Source organism: Dreissena polymorpha, chromosome 3, assembly GCF_020536995.1.
Source record: "Dreissena polymorpha isolate Duluth1 chromosome 3, UMN_Dpol_1.0, whole genome shotgun sequence".
Lineage (NCBI taxonomy): Eukaryota > Metazoa > Mollusca > Bivalvia > Myida > Dreissenidae > Dreissena > Dreissena polymorpha.
The window spans coordinates 147,469,213-147,489,189 of NC_068357.1; the positions used below are offsets into that span (position 1 = coordinate 147,469,213).

Below are 19,977 nucleotides of genomic sequence, written 5' to 3' on the forward strand. Positions count from 1 at the left end.
CACATCACTCATTGTATGAGCATAGATGGCCGAGTGGTCCAAACCGTAGACTTTTACTCCATGGGGTCAATGGTTCGAGCCCATTTGAGTATTTTTATATTTTTATTAAATTTTATTCTCTTTTTATTGCAGCTTTTTAGATCTAATATTTGCATTTATCACTAAAGCGTAGAGTCTATAATGAAAAAAATAATTTGGGGAGTTTTTATGTTATAGTTAGATTTTGTGACATTACAAGGATTGCTTATATAAAGTATAAAATAAACCACTGACTATATGGGAGCACTGATGGCCCATTGGTTTAAGCTTTTACTCCAAGGGTCAGTGGATCGAGCCCAGTTAAGGAAGATTTCCTTTCTTTTTTTCTTCTTTTTTTTATTGAGTTATTTTGCTCAAATGTTATCAATTTAAAGTATTTCATAACAAACTTCAATACATGTCTAATTTGTGAAAACGTCACTTTGAAATTGCTAGTTTTCCTCTTACATGCCCTTGTATTTTAAGATAGAATACTTTCCTCTCCAGAGGGAAGAGGTATGGGTTTAAATCCCATCGGGGGCTTTAGAGGATGATTCATTTTGAGACAAATGTTAATATTTGCTTTAGTGTATCCCAAAATTAACCTAATATTAAATATATAACTGTGAAAGATAATTCAAAATAATGTTTGTTTGTATATACATTGTGATCCATGGACATGAACATTCAATAATGCACGAAACATGTATGATTTGAGAGAAGAATACAACAGCAAACTTAGAATGGACATTCATTTTAGATTGTTAAGTAACTAAAAATATAAAAGTTGTAAAGCTTGTGTATGACGTCCTTGCTTCTGGACAGCAGAACAGTTTAGGCATAAATGATTACTCTTTTTCTTTAGAATCAACATTGATGCATTATTTCTTAAGCAAAGTTGAACTTTTTAAAAACTCAATGAATTTGGAACTGAATTTTTCATGTTCGTTGCTTGCAATTTACCACTACCAGTACTGAACATAATGTTACTGGTGAACAAATGCCTTCTCTCTTTACACTTTACAGGGAGATGGGGTTTTTAATAAATATCCAGGTTAATTTGTATAAATACTGGGTAACACCTCGCATCATATGTATATACATGTAAGCTATACATTTATGATGATGACATTTTGTGTTTTGCTGTAAATTTACAGAGAAAATATACTACAGCCGCATGTCACCAGAGTTGTTAAAAGTGCATTTAGTCAGTATTGTCCCTGACTTTTGCCCATTTTGACATATTCTTATAAACAAGAGGTCCACGATGGCCCTGTATAGCTCCACTGCTGAAAAAAAGGCTGAAACAAATATTCTCGGCATGGGCAAATACTTAAATATAGGCCCTATTTAAGCACACGTACACTTTTGTGACCCCCTGGGCTGGGTCAAATTTAACCCCAGGGGCATTATTCAGAACTATAATCGATTTTGTGGCACCCAGGGCAGGGTCAAATTTGACCCCTTAGGCATAATTTGAAAATACTAAGTAGAGGACTATACAAGATACTACATACCAAATTGTGTAGCCCTAGGCCTAATGGTTATGGACAAGAATTTTCTTTTAAGTTTTCACTAAATAGGCGTTATATAAGCATATGTTCAATTTTGTGACCCCTGGGGCAGGGTCAAATTTGACCCCAGGGATAAAATTTGAAAAAATTTGGTAGAGGACTATTAGATTTCACTACATACCAAATTTGATAGCCCTAGGCCGGATGGTTATGGACAAGAATATATTTGAAGTTTTCACAAAATAGGCCTTATATAAGCATATGTTCAATTTTGTGACCGCCCGGGGCAGGGTCAAATTTGACCCCTGGGGCATTATTTGAACAAAATTAGAAGAGAACTATTACATGTCACTACATACCAAATTTGGTAGCCCTATGCCATACATTTATGGACAAGAAGTTTTTAAAGTTTTCACAAAATAGGCCTTATATAAGCATATGTTCAATGTTGTGACCCTCGGCGCAGGGTCAAACTTGACTCAAGGGGCATAATTTGAACAAACTTGGTAAAGGACTATAAGATGCCACTACATACTAAATTTGGTAGCCCTAGGCCCAATGGTTATGGACAAAATTTGTAAAGTTTTCACAAAATAGACCCTATATACGCATATGTTCAATTTTGTGACCCCCGGGGAAGTGTCAAATTTGACCCCAGGGGCAGAATTTGAACAAATTTGGTAGAGGTATGTAGATGTCTCTACATACCAAATTTAATAGCCCTAGGCCCAATGGTTATCGACGAGGAGGTTTAGAAGGTTTTCACAAAATAGGCCTAAAATAAGCAATTTTCAATTTTGTGACCCCCGGGGCAGGGTCAAATTTGACCCAGAGGCATAATTTGAACAATTTTGACCAGTGGAGCTAAAAACTGATTTTTTGTTTAGCGCGCAAAGGATATGGAGGAACATTTATTGGTGCCTTTTTAAAAAGTTTTTTCTTTGTGTGGAAAATTGAGTTTAAAAATGTATACACAATGCCTAATATGTGGCAAATTACAACAATGTTTGTGGTTTTTCATGTAAAAACAAGAGATGTGTTTGTCAGAAACATAATGCCCCCTATTGCCCCGCTTTGAAGCCGTATATTTGACCTTTAAGGATGACCTTGACCTTTCAGTACTCAAAATGTGCAGCTCCATGAGAAACACATGTATGCCAAATATCAAGTTGCTATCTTCAATATTGCAAAAGTTAAAGGAAATGTTTAAGTTTTCGGAAAGACAGTTAGCACATATAAGTTGGTTTTACAAATTCACTAAGTGTAAACATTGGGCACTTATATAGCTCAAAGTGACCCGGAAACAAATTCTTGTGTTCTGATTTACATACATGTATTTTCACTTGCAAAATTCAAAGTTAACCCTTTGCATTTTGGGAAATTTGTCGTCTGCTAAAATGTTGTCTGCTGAATTTCTAAAAAATTTCAAAGAATTTTATCAGAATAGCAAACAGTTTGGATCCTGATGAGACGCCACGTTCTGTGCGTCTCATCTGGACCCAAACTGTTTGCAAAGGCCTTCACAATTCGGTTCCCGCACTGAAAGGGTTAAGAATGGAAATGGTTCTCTTATTGCCAACAACTGCATAAATTTTAACATTGTTAACTGGTTGTTTTGTCTTTATTACTACTTTTGTACATTCTTTTGTATTGCCCTCTTTATATTAACTTTCAACATATATATTATATCCAGTAATTGTAGATGTCATATGTTTTGTGATGTAAATGTGTAGGGTTCTTGTTACTTGTCACACCCATTTCCAGTTCATAATGCCTTAACACTGATATAGGATATTAGTGATTTTTGATTATTGTATTTATGTAAACTTATTCTATATGCTGATGAAAGTGTCATACTTTATTTTCACAAATATCCTAGTATCATTAGTAGTGTTGTTTGTAAAGAACTTGAAAATTGTATTAAATGGTCAGTTGATAACAAACTGTCTTTACACCTTGGAAAAACTGAATGGATAGTGTTTGGTTCCAAAAGGAAATCTAAACTTCATAATTTTAATGTAAAATGTAATGATCACACTATTGTTTCTCAATCATCTGTTGAACACCTTGGTTCAATATTCGACACTGATCTTTCTGCTACATCTATTGTTAATAATATTATTAAAAAGGTGAACTCAAGAATAAGATTCTTCAGGGGCGTAGCTAGCATTTTTTGAGCTGTAGGCCCGAATATGTTACATAAAAACAGGGTGTGTGTGCGGGGGTCCTCCCCCTGAAATTGTTTAAATCCTATAACGCCTGTTGTGAGATTTAAAGCATATCTAGAAAAATAATAAGGTAAGAAAATATAAGACTTTGGCCTGTATTTCTTTGATACTTTACTTTTTATCGCAATGTCAGAGAACTAAATTTTACTGTATTATCTTTATACCAGAGAACTAAATTTTAAAACAATATGGAACAGAGAAACATTTAAAATTGTAACACTCACTTATTCACAAGTCAAAAGTCAAGTTATAATCCTGGCCGGGATTAAAACAACATCTGGAATTAAAATGCCCAGGATAAAATATAAACAATATCTGCCAGAAGTAATGTATGGTTGCCATCATCAAATGTACAGAAAGAATCGTTTTCAAATTCAATCAAGCCCCACTCATTCCATTCCATGAAACCTTTCAGGTGTCTCAATACTGATGATAGCCCCACTTAGGGCCGTATGGTCCATGTACAGTTTGTGACTGCCTGGCTGGTCACTATAATGCCATTTGGACCAACGTGGAGTTTACTATTTCTTATATTACATCGAAGAGTTTTCTCTGTACCACTGTACAGTGTTGTACGATTGTTTATGGTATAGAACATAAACATATTGATTAAATCTCAAAGTTTGTCGCCTGCAGCCGAACATCAGCAATGTTGCAATGAATATAATTTAAGAAATACTGATTCTTTTAAGTTTGAATAATGTTGATTTTTTCACTTCAATAAACAACTAATTGGCTTTCTTAACATTTTATTAAAATTTGAATATTCTGCATGCAATATTCTATAATAATATGCAATAATCTAATTTTAAGCAATAACATTAATAAATATTCTGTTACATTACTCCTTAAAGATATTGGTCCTTATATATCTATATTATCGGTTGATTTAGTACACATTTATTGGTGTGTAACCCGAACTATATTTTCTGTGTAATATCTTCCGCCTAGAGACGTTAGACATATCCTTCCACCAAATACACCCGAGAGACGATCGCCGTTATGGCGGAATTGTCCGAGGAGTCCCGATTGGGATAAAAAACGGGACCGTTACGCCAAATATCTTGTTGTGTCTAAGTCACGTGACCGTGTCGTAACTATCGATCTTTTATCGAAGCGCCGAGGTTATACATTTGATGTACCCACTCACGTATTTTGTTAAATTATGATTTCATTTCTAAGCCGATTTTGACAAATTACATATCATTAGAAAGCTAACGTAACGTAGTTTTCAGATATGTAAATATATATTAAGTTTTTCTTCTGATTTCGGCAGCCCGGCGAGTTATAACTTAAACTTTTGCAAATATCATACCGTTTTGGAGTCTTAGAATCTAGATTTACGGTTGACATGTTCGTACTTTATACCGATTTGTAGCGTTTATATTTGGAGTTCAGTTTTAAAAATAACATCTTGCTTAGGAGAAAAGAATTCTGCATATGATAGGAAAAAAATGGTTTAAATATGAAAGCAAGTAAGGAATGAAGGCGGAAAAAAGTAGCGCGCGGTCCTAACGAACCGAACTGATGCTAAGGTCTTGGCGATTATGCTTTTGTTTAGATACCGGCCATTGAATTTTCTTTGCCATGATTATATTATATTTTTTTATGGAATATATTGAAATATTTTGTTCTAGAGACATATCAATAAAGCTAAGTATTAATGAAGCTTAATAAATTAACGATTTCAGCTCTTGATTATAACACAGAAAGGGTGTTAATTTTATGATGAAACAGCGTATATAGCGGACCCTCTTGATATTTTTCGGCTTTGCATACTTCAAATATAATGGGTTTCAAAACATTCATCGTTTGTTGTTAATTATCCAAAAGGTAATTATGTAAAATTATATGAAAGGTTATTAACCATAAATTATCAATTAATTAAAATTATTTAAAGATTCTTGAAAATCACGGTCAACTGACTATGCATGTATATTGAAATATCTTTATAAGTTATCAGAGTTATAAATATATAGAATTCTAAATTATAACTCTGTATTATTTGTATTATTCGGAAAGATTATTTAACCCCGTTGTGGTCAAATGAGAATGCTGTTTTTAATCATGTTGTTCCGTACACTACCATACACTCTTTATAGGACTACGAAATGACGGAGTTTTTACCGGTACCCGCTAAATACGTTAAATGTTAAGTATTATATTTTTTAAATGTTTAAAATGTACATGTATAGGCATTAAGCACTTATGATTATTATGATTAAGCTGGCTAACATCTATACAGTATGTAGTTTATGTCAATCTGTATGGGCAGATGACTATAAATGTTTTTAATACGCTACATATCTTATAAACGCAAAATTGAGTATTTGGCGTTACATTACTCCAAGAAATGACCACTAATACCACGAGAAGACATGGAGGTATCATAAAAAGTGTAAACTGGCCAGACATTGCCACCTGTGGTTAGGGACCAATATACAAGTATAGGTCCCTGCTGTGGCGTATGACACCATAATGTTATTTAGTATTGGTCGGCACAGTATCTGATCATAACGAGATAATTGGTTTGTGCTGAACACAGGGGCAATAAAACCACAGATCTATCAATAAACAAGATTATTGAGATATCTTTTATTGAACAGCGCGATAAAAATGCTCAAACCACGGACTCTTGATTACACGGATAAGAAACATGGCAACATTCTCAGAATCATCACTGCTATATGTGTAATCACCAAACAATTCGTCTAAAAATAATGTATATATTTGAGTTGAAGACGATGTACTGTTGTATAAGTCTGAATAAACTATCTGTCTGGCTGTCTAAATCCAAGCCATCATCGTCCCAGTGAAAAAAATCTGATTTTGAATAGTTGGACATGATGCCCTGATGTCAAAATACGAAATGACCCGCGTAACACCGACCGTGATTTTCAACAATCTTTAATAAGTTGATAATTTAAGGTAAATAACATTTCATATAATTATACATAATTACTTCGTTGATAATAAACAGCAAACGATGAATGTTTTTGACACCCATTTTATTTCAAGTATGCATGTAAAGCCGAATAATATCGAGAGGGTCCGCTATATACGCTGTTTCATCATAAATTTAACACCCTTTCTGTGTTATAAACAAGAGCTGAAATCGTCATTTATTAAGATTCATTTATAATTAGCTTTATTGATATGTTTCGTGAACAAAATACTACAGTATCTTCCATAAAAATATAATAAGATGGCAAAGGAAATTCAATGGCCGGTTTCTAAACAATAGCATAATCGCCAAGACCGTAGCATCAGTTCAGTGCGTTAGGAACGCGCGCTACATTTTCCCGCCTACATTCCTCAATTACTTTCGTTTTTAAACAAACATTTTTTCTATCGTATACAGAATTCTATTCTCCTAAGCGAGATGTAATTTTTAAAACTGAACTCCAAATATAAACGCTACAAATTGGTATTAAGTATGAACATGTCAACCGTAAATCTGGATTCTATAACTCCAAAACGGTATGATATTTGCAAAAGTTAAAGTTATAACTCGCCGGGCTGTCGAAATCAGAAGAAAAACTTAATATATATTTATATATCTGTTTACTACGTAACGTAAGCTTTCTAATGATATATAATTTGTCAAAATCGGCCGAGAAATGAAACTATAATTTAACAAAAGACGTGAGTGGGTACACCAAAATGTATAACCTCGGCGCTTCGCTGTACGCTAATTGTAAAAGATCGATTGCCAGAACACGTTAAAACGCGCGATGGTAAAACATAAAATGTGTATTTCTTGTGTTTAACTCGCTATAAATCCATTAATAACAACGGGAATATACTTAAAGTTATATTTTTTTGAAAGAGGAATTAATAAGCAACAAGATAACGTATAAACCAATAAAATCGGATGAATAGTATTCACAGGTGGTTAGCGTGTGGCTATGATATTAATTAGTGAAAACATCATTTTGAATGATAAATAATCATATTATAACGAAAAATTAACTTTTCTGAAAAAAAATATTTCACTATCAAATATATATATAACAAGGTATGCAACTCAAAATCACCCCATAACGGGGTGCATCGCTTTGAACAGCCATATCTTCATCAATTGTGCAGCGATTTTCACGATCTCGGTCTTATTCAACGCAGAAATGAATTTCCTTTCTGGAAATGTATATGTCTTGCAATATTTTTACAAATGCTGGGTCAACTTTTAAGAAATAACACGATACACAACACGCATGACCCAGTTGACAGTGATCATGTATTCTTTATGAATGAAATCTCCAGTTGTAAAGACACACCTCCGCATTGGACCAATGAAATCACTCGTATGTTTAAAATGTCAGTTAGTTGAAATGTATGTAAACAAAGGTTTCAAACGGCGCTGGACAGTTAGTCTTGATGCAGAATGTAACGACAAGAACGGTAATAATGTTTTTTCATACGTTTTATTGAATTATGGTATCGAACTACATGAACTTTGTAGGGAAGTTGCCCTTTACTCCGTGAAGATTTCAGTCTTAAAGACAGCATGATCACTGTCAACTGGGTCATGCGTGTTGTGTATCGTGTTATTTCTTAAAAGTTGACCCAGCATTTGTAAAAATATTGCAAGACATATACATTTCCAGAAAGGAAATTCATTTCTGCGTTGAATAAGACCGAGATCGTGAAAATCGCTGCAAAATTGATAAAGATATGGCTGTTCAAAGCGATGCACCCCGTTTTGGGCTGATTTTGAGTTGCATACCTTGTTATATATATATTTGATAGTGAAATATTTTTTTTCAGAAAAGTTAATTTTTCGTTATAATATGATTATTTATCATTCAAAATGATGTTTTCACTAATTAATATCATAGCCACACGCTAACCACCTGTGATAGTATTTGCATAAGATTGAATTTACTACAGTAAGGGTCAAATACTCGATTCATCTCCTATCAATATACACTCCGTGTTCAAAGTAAAAGAAAATTACAACTACATTTGAAGATTGTAATGTATTGCGCTATTTTAGGGCTTTGTTTTATAACTGATTCAATGCAACTCTTGCACTAAATTTCGATCGCTAATGAAAAATAACACTATCGCATCCACACCACTTATAATTATTATCAAATTATTAAAGGTTTTATTATTTTTGAAATATCTGTTGGTTAAGTACTTTTTGTGTTATTACGCCATCAAAATCGCAATCAATTTTCTGGGAGCCGCCATCTTGAAACGTTCGCGCCGAACTTATCGTTCAATCAATCGTGATACATCGGCTATCTCGGATTCCTCCGTAATGAAATAAATCGTCTGCTGATCCAGAGTGATCGTTCAATAAGACCGAATCGGAAACGAACGATCATTGGCGAACGTTCGCTGTAACTGAACGCACTACAGTTTCCGTTTCACGAACACCGACCTCCCAGTGCCTCTGTTTGTTTATGGATTATCTACAGCACGACGCGACAACTTGTGTTACAACGTGAGGTCTGAATTGTCAGCTCGGTTTCGCGAATGCTTACTTTGTTGTATAGCATGGGACATAGCATTTTTATACCTTGTCGCTAAATGTTTAATTGATCCATTCTAAGTAAACGTGAAAGTGATATTAAATTTTAGTAAACAATAAATCTGCGTTGGTCCTTTTTTTAAATACGTTGTTGTGAACTGACATACCCTCTCTTTTTTACAGATGACACACGTGTATCTAATAGCATTAAACATATGATACACATTAAGTATGGCTTGACTGCTCTTAAAGCTTGAAATAATTGCTCTCAATCTTAAATTCGTAGTTCCATCAAACCAAAAAAATAACGAAAATAAATGTCGTACAAATATAAAAGGTTTGCGTTATTGGTGTTGTATTTATTAGCATTACCGGTAGTTGAAAAACAAGTGCATACAGTGGAATCGTTATTTGTGTACAATAAAATTATTGTTTTCATATATATTTCCTTCTACCCTTGGTAATATTTAAGAAATAAGCTTTTAGCTGTTTTATTGCTTTTTGTATAAAAATCATCTGAAACTTTTATTTCACCCATAAATATACTGTGAATATTTAATACTTTGAATATCGTTGTTCAAATGGACCGTCACAGACTTAATTCAGTTGCATATTTATATATGTAAATATCTATATCGTGTAGCTTATTAAATCGATACAATCTTCAGAGGTGGAAACACAGAACTTAAAACAGCTTTTGTTAATCAAAAGTTAAATACGGTCCTCAATACGGAAGGTAATGATTATTTCTCGTGTGAGAAGAAATAATCAGAAGACAGTAATGCACGAATGTTAATTTAAATTGTTATTTCCTTCTTCGTCTTTGAAGAGATTCCGCATATTTAGCACACGTACTTCCGTGATTTACTTCAATATGGTATTTAAATTTGAAGGTCGAATCTGATTGTTCCAACTGGATGTAGACACTTTGATTGATACTTTTATCAATGAAATGCTCGCAGTCGGGCGTGAGATAACAAGTAGTTGCTAAGTACACGGAGACAATGCAAACAAACGTGCGTGCCCGTCAATAAGGAAGCTAGAGAGTCACGCGAACTTAAAACTGCGGAAGGCTACAGGATAGGTTAAACTCTACTCACAGTATTGGTGCAAACCGCGAACTTACTTTTTCCGAGCCAGATGAGAGTCATTATAAATGAGCTTAAATATGAAACAAAAAATACATTTGCAGACATAATTTATACTTATAAGCCGTGTTTTTGTAACACTTGTATTTTAACATTCGAAATATCGGCAAAAAGTTCACACAACAATAAAATATACTAATGTGGATTTGTTTGAGAACAATCATCAAACAGTGATTTACACAATCTGCTACCCAGGTTCAATTTAACGTGCCAATTTTAAATGTTAACGTCATTACTTTTTTCAAATTACAATTAGTAGTGCCTGTGTGTTACATGCGATAAGTGTTCAATGCAATCGATTCGTTAGCAAATTGGATACCTCACACGAACCTGCTTGTCTTAAATTCTTCGATGGATCCGAGGTCACCATTAAGTCCCGGCGCAAATTGGTATGTTAAATTCTGAATATTTTAGTATTGGAATGCTCAAAATTGACATTGAAGGCAGTGTCATTGGTAATCTAATAACATATTATATACCTAATAAACTGTTGTTTTACGGGTATTTATATCATTGCGCGTTCACTTAAATGTTTATTAAAGTCAAAGATATACACCAACATGGTCAAGTGATTTACGCATGCGCTCTATCGTTAAAATGATTGAAGAACACGTGCATATTCGCAGTATGCATGGAGAGATCAGTTTTTGATGTTTCGTGAATGAGAAATTAAAGTACTGCTTGCGTATAAGGGCTATTGGCGAGCAAATCAAGAGGATTTCTCATGTAAATTTTAACCATGAATATTGTTTATGTTCTTCATTTAATATTACATGTAACTGTAGTTTTTCTTAGCACGCTGATCATTATATTGCTACAAGAAATGCATATTAAGTGTTTGGTAGGCAGCTTATTTATTGTACGACGGAGATCAATCCTTATGTAATTTGGTCAGCTTGTGAAATCTTTTGCAGCCTTGAACTTTGCGATGTAGCTTCTTAGTAAATAATAAAAATGTTATTTACACCACAATAACTATAATCTGTAAAATTGCTAGTGCTGTATAGCCAGTGTAGTTGAAATTTATCATAGGATGCGTGCTTATAATATTCCATAGATGACTTTTCAAAAGCCTCTTATTCATGTTTGACTCGATTGCAGTAAGCAAAACGAGCTTAACCAATATAGCGAATAAATATCGCGGTCTTATTCCAGAAAAATCAGCGTTCTAAAAAGAAAGTATTACGTAGATAAAGGGATGACAATTTCGATAACATGCAAATAAAATCCAATAGCAGTAAGAAATAGAAATTCTTTTTTTTTAGAAACTCCTATCGTAAATTACAACATAAACACCGTTGTAACAAGACATGTGATATATTAATGAAGTACTATGTAGAAATATGAGTGATAAAAGCTGTAATGGATGTGATCCTTTTTGGTTTCGAATAACTGCGTATTGGGATGCTTCATAAAAATGGTAGTTTTAGGCAATTCTTCTTTTTAAAATTACACTCTGAAAAGTTCGTTGCCCTTGGCAAACAGTCTCGATCGTTTCACAATATATTTTGAGACGAGGTAAACTTTTGTAAACAATATAAATATACGATTTACTATTTAGGATGGGTGTAATATTACCGCAAACCCTCATGAATGTGTATATAAATACCACTGATTTAGTCTCCTTTATGGCATAAAATCTAAACTAGGTATATTGTAATACCAACAACATCTGAAGGTTGCTTGACATGATTCCAGGAAATTCCAAGTTGTCAACTTAGCAGCGGTCGTATTTTGATGGCGATGAACGATGATGTGAATAACACGTGTGAAAACTGTAAATCTACATCGCGTTGATTTGCAAGCCGTTGGCATTTTTGATTTTCAAAGAAGTAACTTTCTCAGTTTGTCTTGACAGGCTTGTTTAAAATCATTTCCCCCATTAGTTCGTTATGTGTATCTGAAAAATATTAACTTTTATCAGCCGACCACACTCACGCTGAACGTTTTCCGAAATTGTGACTGAACAAATGCGCCGATAGTACTTAATATAAAGAAATTTCTTTCTCAAAAATAAAAGTACACACATCCTTCAAACGTTTGTATCTGCATATATCTTCTCATTTTTTCAAACCAAAACAGATGAACAAAATGATAAAATATGCGGTCCATTGTGATTTTAACAAAGCAATTTTTCAGGAGATTAGGCCATACAGTGCAGTACGCACACGTATTTTCCCAATTGAGAAAATTAAATTTGAAAGGGACTTAATCGGGCTTCTCTTATTTGGGGTGTCTTAATTGGTTATCTCCCCTGTTTAATGCCAAACAAATAATCGAACTTGATAGTTTATTTGTAGCAATATGCATAGCAATACATCATTGGAAACGCCATGTTTTGTCCATGCGTTTTAATAAAAATCAATATAACGACGTCGTTCCACAATAAAACTGTGAGCATTATCAATGTCTTTTACTGTTGCAAAAACTGAATAATAAGTGTTAAATGATTGAAATTTTCCAATGAACTACAGGAAAGCATGAAATAAAGTATATCCATGGATATTGTAATAAGCGATGGTCACAACATTAGTAAATGTTAACGGTAAATGACAAAACACGTTTTCATGTCAGGAGAAGCAATGCACGTAAGTTTAAAATTTTGAATCTTCAGACAAGTTTGAGTCTACGTACAGACGGACAGACGTACATATATCTTTGTAGCTGGAATGGGTATAAAAAGACAATTCACACAAAAATTAACAGGTGATAAATAAATAATAAGATACTGTTACATACTAGCGTTTTATTGCAAGCGGCAACCGTAAGCAACATTAGGAAGTCGAATAAAAAAATTGAGGATAATTGATGGCCAATTTGTAACATTTTAAATAAGTATAAGCAGCGGAAAGTATTATATTTTATTCATAAAATATTCACACAAACGATGAAAGCAAATTAATATTCGATAATTTTAGAATATAATCGTTGGTCTTAAAGTTAAGGCTTACAAGTTACATTAGATTTAAAAAGAAGATATTTCCGTTTGACGGATTAAATCCATTAAAACAAACACATTATGCATTATTTTTCATCACTCTTTATTATTGCAATAAAATAAATGTTCGAGAAAGATTCCTTGACAATAGAGTGGACTGATATGTCGGTGATCACCTGGAAAATTGTTAAGCTGTTAATTTGACCACACGGACCGTTTCAGAGCTTCGTTGTTCGTTAGGGATACTTGCACCGGCCCGATTACTAGTACCGGTAAGATGACGTTTGGGCCTGCGGAACACACTGTAAAAATGCAGTTTTCCTAATAGAATAATTCCCCTGAAATAATTATGATAATATACCTTAATTTAAATATGTGTATTTTATGAGTGTGGGACTGTGGGTTTTGGGTACCAAATGAAAACCCAACCGTACTTTACTACCTTTCAACTCATATGCACCAGAACATACATGCAATCAAAATTTAATTTAAGATGCATGGCATTAAAAATGTTGAAAGGTACTGAGTATTTACCGGCTGAAATTCAAACAAAAACATTTAAAAAACAACAACATTTGTTTGGTCAAAGTTTTGTTGCATTCTTTCTGAATTTGAAAACTTACAATGTCTCTTGAAAATTCATCCGTCAGTGCAATATGTACATCACCTATTTATATTGCAGTCGTACAAAGCTTACCAAAGTTTGCGAACATTTGCAAATAAAAATGCATTTTATCAATTAGAAACCGATTGATTTTGCACAAACATGCAGTAGATGCTAATTTTTAATGCATTAATTTTTAGATAATTAACTTGGCACTTCTAATTCACATTGCCGAAAAATTTCGACTGCTGTGTACAATGTTTACAGAACTTTCGGGCGTTATTGTGTGTGTTCGTTTTCGTACTTTTTTGTACGATAGCCATGTATCAAATTGCAGAAAGCCCGTCAGCCCTCTAGTGTTGATGTTTTTATACGGTGCTATGATCTGTCATTTTTTGTAGCGCACGTTTCCAATAACGTGAAAACCCGAGAAACAAAATCGGTGTAGATAATACAAGGTACATTTTCTTTCGACTTCGATGAAAAACGAGAAAAATATCAAATTAACTCGCAAAGGTATCGAATGTTGTCAGTTTCAGTAGTCTGCGCTTGAACTTTCCGCTGTGAACATTCCGTTGTTAGTGTTTAGCTCATATCTAATGGCAAAATAATGTTGGTCTATCCTCAAGTTCGGCTTGTCTGTTTAGTGATGTATTCATCATGATCGACATTTTCATCTTCCTCCTCAGTGTCAACATCATAATTTTTCATCATCATCATCAACAACAACAACACTCTTCATCAGCTAAGAATCGTCGTCAATAACAATACCGCCCTCAATCAGATTATGATAACAAATTAACATATACCTCATTTTCGTTATCATCTTTTTGTCTACTTTGTTTGCTATAACATTCTAAAATGTAGCGCATATATCAAGCAGTTTGGCCAACAGAAAAGATAGGAACCCCAAATACACCCCAGGAAACCCGATACCATGTGATCAGCGTAATACCAATCGAGCAGCTGTGTGAATTTACATAGGGTAAGTAAATTGGAAAATTAAAAATGTTCAAAGTCCAATTTCAAACAACTGTGTATTAACATTGATTACAAAGGTATTGGCCTACATGTAGAAAAAATCCTAGCAATTTTTCTTAAAAAATGAGCGAAATGTGGCTCCCTGAAGTAGAAGATCAGGCAAAATGAGCCATGTTCAGGCATTTAGGGGAGAAAAAGAGAACGAGAGCGCCGATGGCGTTGAAAGCATAGTTGCAAGATACAGGGAAGGTGCTGCTGAAGTAAATGTTTAGGTCAAAATATACTAAATAGTTTCCTTATATGTTTCAATGTAAAAGCGACAAATTTGAGCGAAAATAAATACAACATTTTGCACATAGAGACCCTCATAACCATACCTTTTCTTGGCGGGCATTCTTAGCTTAATCGATTTAAGCAATAAAACAGATATGTCATGTTCAAACCAAAAAATAATTCGACTCAAATCAAAATCGACTGTTTTGCACCTTCTTTTTCGGCCGTTTTCTAGTGGATTGTAACCTTTTGCAGTATCAATTTTTACTTTAATCTCTAACTTTATCCTATTTCAGGTATTTAATAGTGAACACCTATGCTTACCCTATCAATATCTCCAAACGATAAAACCAGAACAACAGTCTTAAGTGTAAAAGATGCCTTTGAGGAAAATATGATGATTTGTTTAGACAGGGACCTTTACAGTATAGATCCCTGGTTTAGAGAGTACAGACCTTCATGACTCGATTATTCATGACTCTATTATTTAGATTATTGTAACCTTAACAATTTCTGACATCACGAGTCGCCTCCCTTGTTGGTTCATGCTACCAAAATGTTCTTTTTATAGAAACGGGAATTCCAAATCGTGACGAATGTGAATGGTTTCAAAATAACATAACTATGAAAATAAATACGTAGAATTTTATTATTTCACGCATACCATTATGCAACCATCCGTTTTCTTTTCCGACTTGATACATTTACGGCATTCCATTTAATATTTTACAGACACAACACTCGTCCAGAATTTGCGCGAATCCATTAAATTCGATGCCACATTCAAAACCGTTAGCTCTACTCGTTACGTTAATTTCCGGCTCAAAGTAAATCATTTTAATTTCAATTAATACATCTCTATTACTTTTAAACTCTACTTCATTAAATCCATAGACAGGCAGGTCAGAATCCATGTCATAAATCAGAAAACATTCATCGTACTCCGCTATTTTTTTACACATTTACAAAGAATGAAAGTGCTTTATGCCCCACTTCCTGTTGAGAATATGTTAATTTCTATTTTAATTAACCAATGAAATGCTACATATCCTTAAACCAGGGCCTTATGAATTTGACCTCTCTCAGAACAGTAAACAAAGGAAATAGAAAGTAGGTGTGAGATCACTATCAACCAGAACAGAATTGTTTACGAACGAAATTTGTTTTAGTTTCTTAGAAGGTTTTTTCACGTAAAACGGTCTTAGAAAAATTCACTAAAAACGGTGTCAGCAATATTCTTGGAAGGAAACGTTAGAAAAACGTTTCTAAATAAAAGAAAAATGTTAGAATTACCATATACTATATTAAATAGATATTTCGTCTGATTTTTGATCAGGTAAGGCTTCATAATGGTCAACCGCTCCATGTCGGTTTTCAAAATGTAGCTCTAACATAAGCATATTTGCGTAAACGCAACTATGCTAAAAACTGCTTTAATTTGCAAGCCACTACAATAATTAAAGGATTTATACAAACGTACACATGTCTGCCATAACCTCTCAGCAGGGTTTCTCCAGAAAACTATTTCTTGTGGAGAAATTTGCGTTTTTAATGACCATGTTGAGAAAACATGGATAACATCTGGAGAAGAATAGGAAACCTTATGTGAGCAGCAACTTTACGTGACAAAAAAAAACTAATACCAGCCATTTTGTTGCAATTTCTTTGCTTTGTAGAGGCCTATAGTAAGTGTATGTGGGAATATTTGCACACGAATGCACTTTTAATGCCTTATATATTATCAATACCTGTAATGCTTTATAATACATTCTATGATATTCTTTGCATTTCATCCAACATCATTTCAGAAACTTGAATCCTTTGTCTGATATATAATGTGGTTATACTATGTCCACTTTTAATAGATATGTAAAGCTGATAGTTTTATCTTAATTGCTAACTCGTTCGCCAGTTTGTGCTAAAATTACAATTTATCACAATGCTAGTGTTGCCCCCCACATTATTATACCCACACAAACTCTGTTTGGGGGCTATATAGGAATCAATTTGTCCCGTCCGTCCCTGTCCCAGTACGTCACGTCCGTCCCGATTGTTTGTCCGTCTGTCTGTCCCGATTTATTTTCATGAAATAACTTTTGAACAAATGAACATACCACCTTCAAACTTCATATGTTGATGCACCCTTCAGAGTTTTATATATACACTACATCGTCTTTTAGGTCAAAGGTCAAGGTCACTGTGATCTCTTATAGAATACTGTAGCATAGGCTCCAGAATTGAATAGTTGTTATTCGGAACTCTCCAATCTGGGGTTTTCCGATATTTGAGCACGCGCGGTAGGTACAAACAAAAGCTGACTAGCATATTTTAAAAGAGCGTGAATCAATAATTTATCTTATCGCTGAATAGTAAACAACATTTTTTTGCTCAAACGTTCGTTATAGTTGATAATACATGTTTAAAAACAGCTTCGGTCACGTAACTATGTCATTGCATATACTGTGCGTAGGCCTGGGCATACAGTTTTAATGGAAGTTTGTCAACGAAACTACCAAGACATTGACATTGACATCGTATATATATTATATTATTCAAATATATTTTAAATCATACAGAAAAGTACCAAACAACAAAAACCTTACCATTCTCAGTCCATTCGTAGTACTAGAACAAATATATCGTTCCATATCAGTTGTATATGTATATGTCCATTGATATAGCTCTATTGTGATGATTTTCTTCAATCTAATCTGAAAAGTAAAGAAATTTATTCGCTAAAGACTAAGACCTTAATATTAGAAGGCACATCACTAACAAGCTTTACCATATACGTGACTTTAATTTGCTATATCTATAAAGCATGCCGAAAAAACAAGAACATGAATAATGTTTTTCAGAAGAAATATTGCATATGTCAAGCCGTTTGAATAGGTTCCTTCATTACCATACAGCTGACAAAGTCTGTTTTTCATGTCTTTTAAGGATGTTAGCTACTGGACCCATTCGTATAGATGGCTGTACATCTGAACGGTGTATTGAGACTTTAATCAGGTATTAAACATCTGACATACATGTATTTCAGTGTTAGATTTGTTATGTGTAATTATTAATAATAATGGTTAAAGTAATAACAACAAAAGACTTGACTTTTGAAATTTCCTACAAGAAACACTACTGTCGTTTAAATACTTATTATCCACTACTGAATGGGAAGCAAATCTGATATCGACGTTACTGTTCATTACTGTATTAATGACAATGTTTGTACCTCCCGCGCGAGCTCAGAAATAGGAAAAACCCACAGCGCTCGAGTTCCGAATTAAATCTGCTTCCAACTACAGCCTTCAAATTTCATGTGTAGATGCGCCTTGATGACTTTCACACGTTATGCCCTGTTTAAGGTCACTAGGTCAAAGGTCAATGTGATCTCTTATAGAAATCTTTATCATTGACTGTATAATGGAAGTGCTTCCACATACAGCCTTCAAAATTCATATGTTGATGCACCTCTCAAAAGTCTCAGAACACGCCACGATTAAATAATTATGCATACAACCCCCACATACACTTATTAAAACATCATTCTATGTACCTAACCAATTAATTTATGTAACAAAGTAGTCAAGTCTTACTTTATATTTTCCAAAATAGTTTTGGTAAAATGCAATAAAACTGGAGCATTTTGAAAAAGGCACTATTGATAACATATAAGGCATTACAAGTACATTTGTATGCATATGTACTCACATGCACTTACTATAGGCCTCTACAAAGTAAAGAAATTGCAAAAAAATGGCTGGAAATTAGGTTTTTTGTCACGAAACAAAATTATAAAGTTGCTGCTCACATAAGGTTTCCTATTCTTCTCCAGATGGTATCAAGTTTTCTCATCATGGTCATTAAAAACGCAAATTTTTCCACAAGAAATAGTTCTCTGGAGAAACCCTGCTGAGAGGTCATGTGTAAGTTTGTATAAATCCTTTAATTATTGTAGTGGCTTGCAAATTAAAGCAGTTTTATTCCCCTAATGCCTGAACATGGCCCATTTTGCCCGATCTTCTATTTCAGAGAGCCACATTTCGCTCATTTTTTATGAAAATTTGTCAGGAATTTTCTACATGTAGGCCAATACCTTTGTAATCAATGTTAATACACAGTTGTTTGAAATTGGACTTTGAAAATTTTTCAATAATCCAAATTACTTACCCTATGTAAGTTCACGCTTAAATTCACAAAGCTGCTCGATTGGTATTATGCTGATCACAAGGTATCGGGTTTCCTGGGGTGAAATACGTTTGGCGCAGTTTTAAGACAGGCATTGACGTATTCTTCGTGGCGCCGTTGTGTGCATGGGACGCTAACGCACGAAAAATCTGTCATCAACACTCATAAAGGAATGGTAATGCAACACGTATTTGTGATGTTGTCATGCCAATAACGGCACTTGATGACGGTTGCATGTACAAATCCGAATAAATTATGATTTTGACAGACGGCGTGTTTACAAGAGTCAAATGTCAAATCCAGTGTTCATTGCGCTCAATAAAATAACACTTGGTTGAACTGGATCTCAGACTTATTGGCTCTAAAGACTAATGCTTTATAAGATTTAGTTATAAAAGCATGTACCTTATATTAATTAGCAATTAAAACACCATCAAGCAAACCGAAATAAATTCTAAATAGCAATGCAGTTTTTGAGTATTGAGCTAAAAAATCTGGCTAAAAGTGCTGAATGCGGCCCGCTGCGCCAAGCACTGGCAGACCCTTCAGAAACGAAGCGCATTGGTAATTTCAAGTTGGCTTCCGTTTGTCTTAATAAGATGGCAATAA

General features: G+C 34.0%; 1 long non-coding RNA gene across 1 annotated transcript; it reads right to left on the reverse strand.

Annotated features, from left to right (window-relative positions):
- Positions 1–13,462: 13,462 nt before the first annotated feature.
- Positions 13,463–19,558, reverse strand: LOC127872030 (uncharacterized). Its single transcript, XR_008045697.1, has 3 exons — positions 19,351–19,558; positions 17,787–17,894; positions 13,463–13,627 (listed from the first exon to the last, which is right to left on the reverse strand). It is a non-coding gene; the product is annotated as an uncharacterized LOC127872030 (long non-coding RNA).
- Between the last annotated feature and the right edge of the window lie 419 nt (positions 19,559–19,977).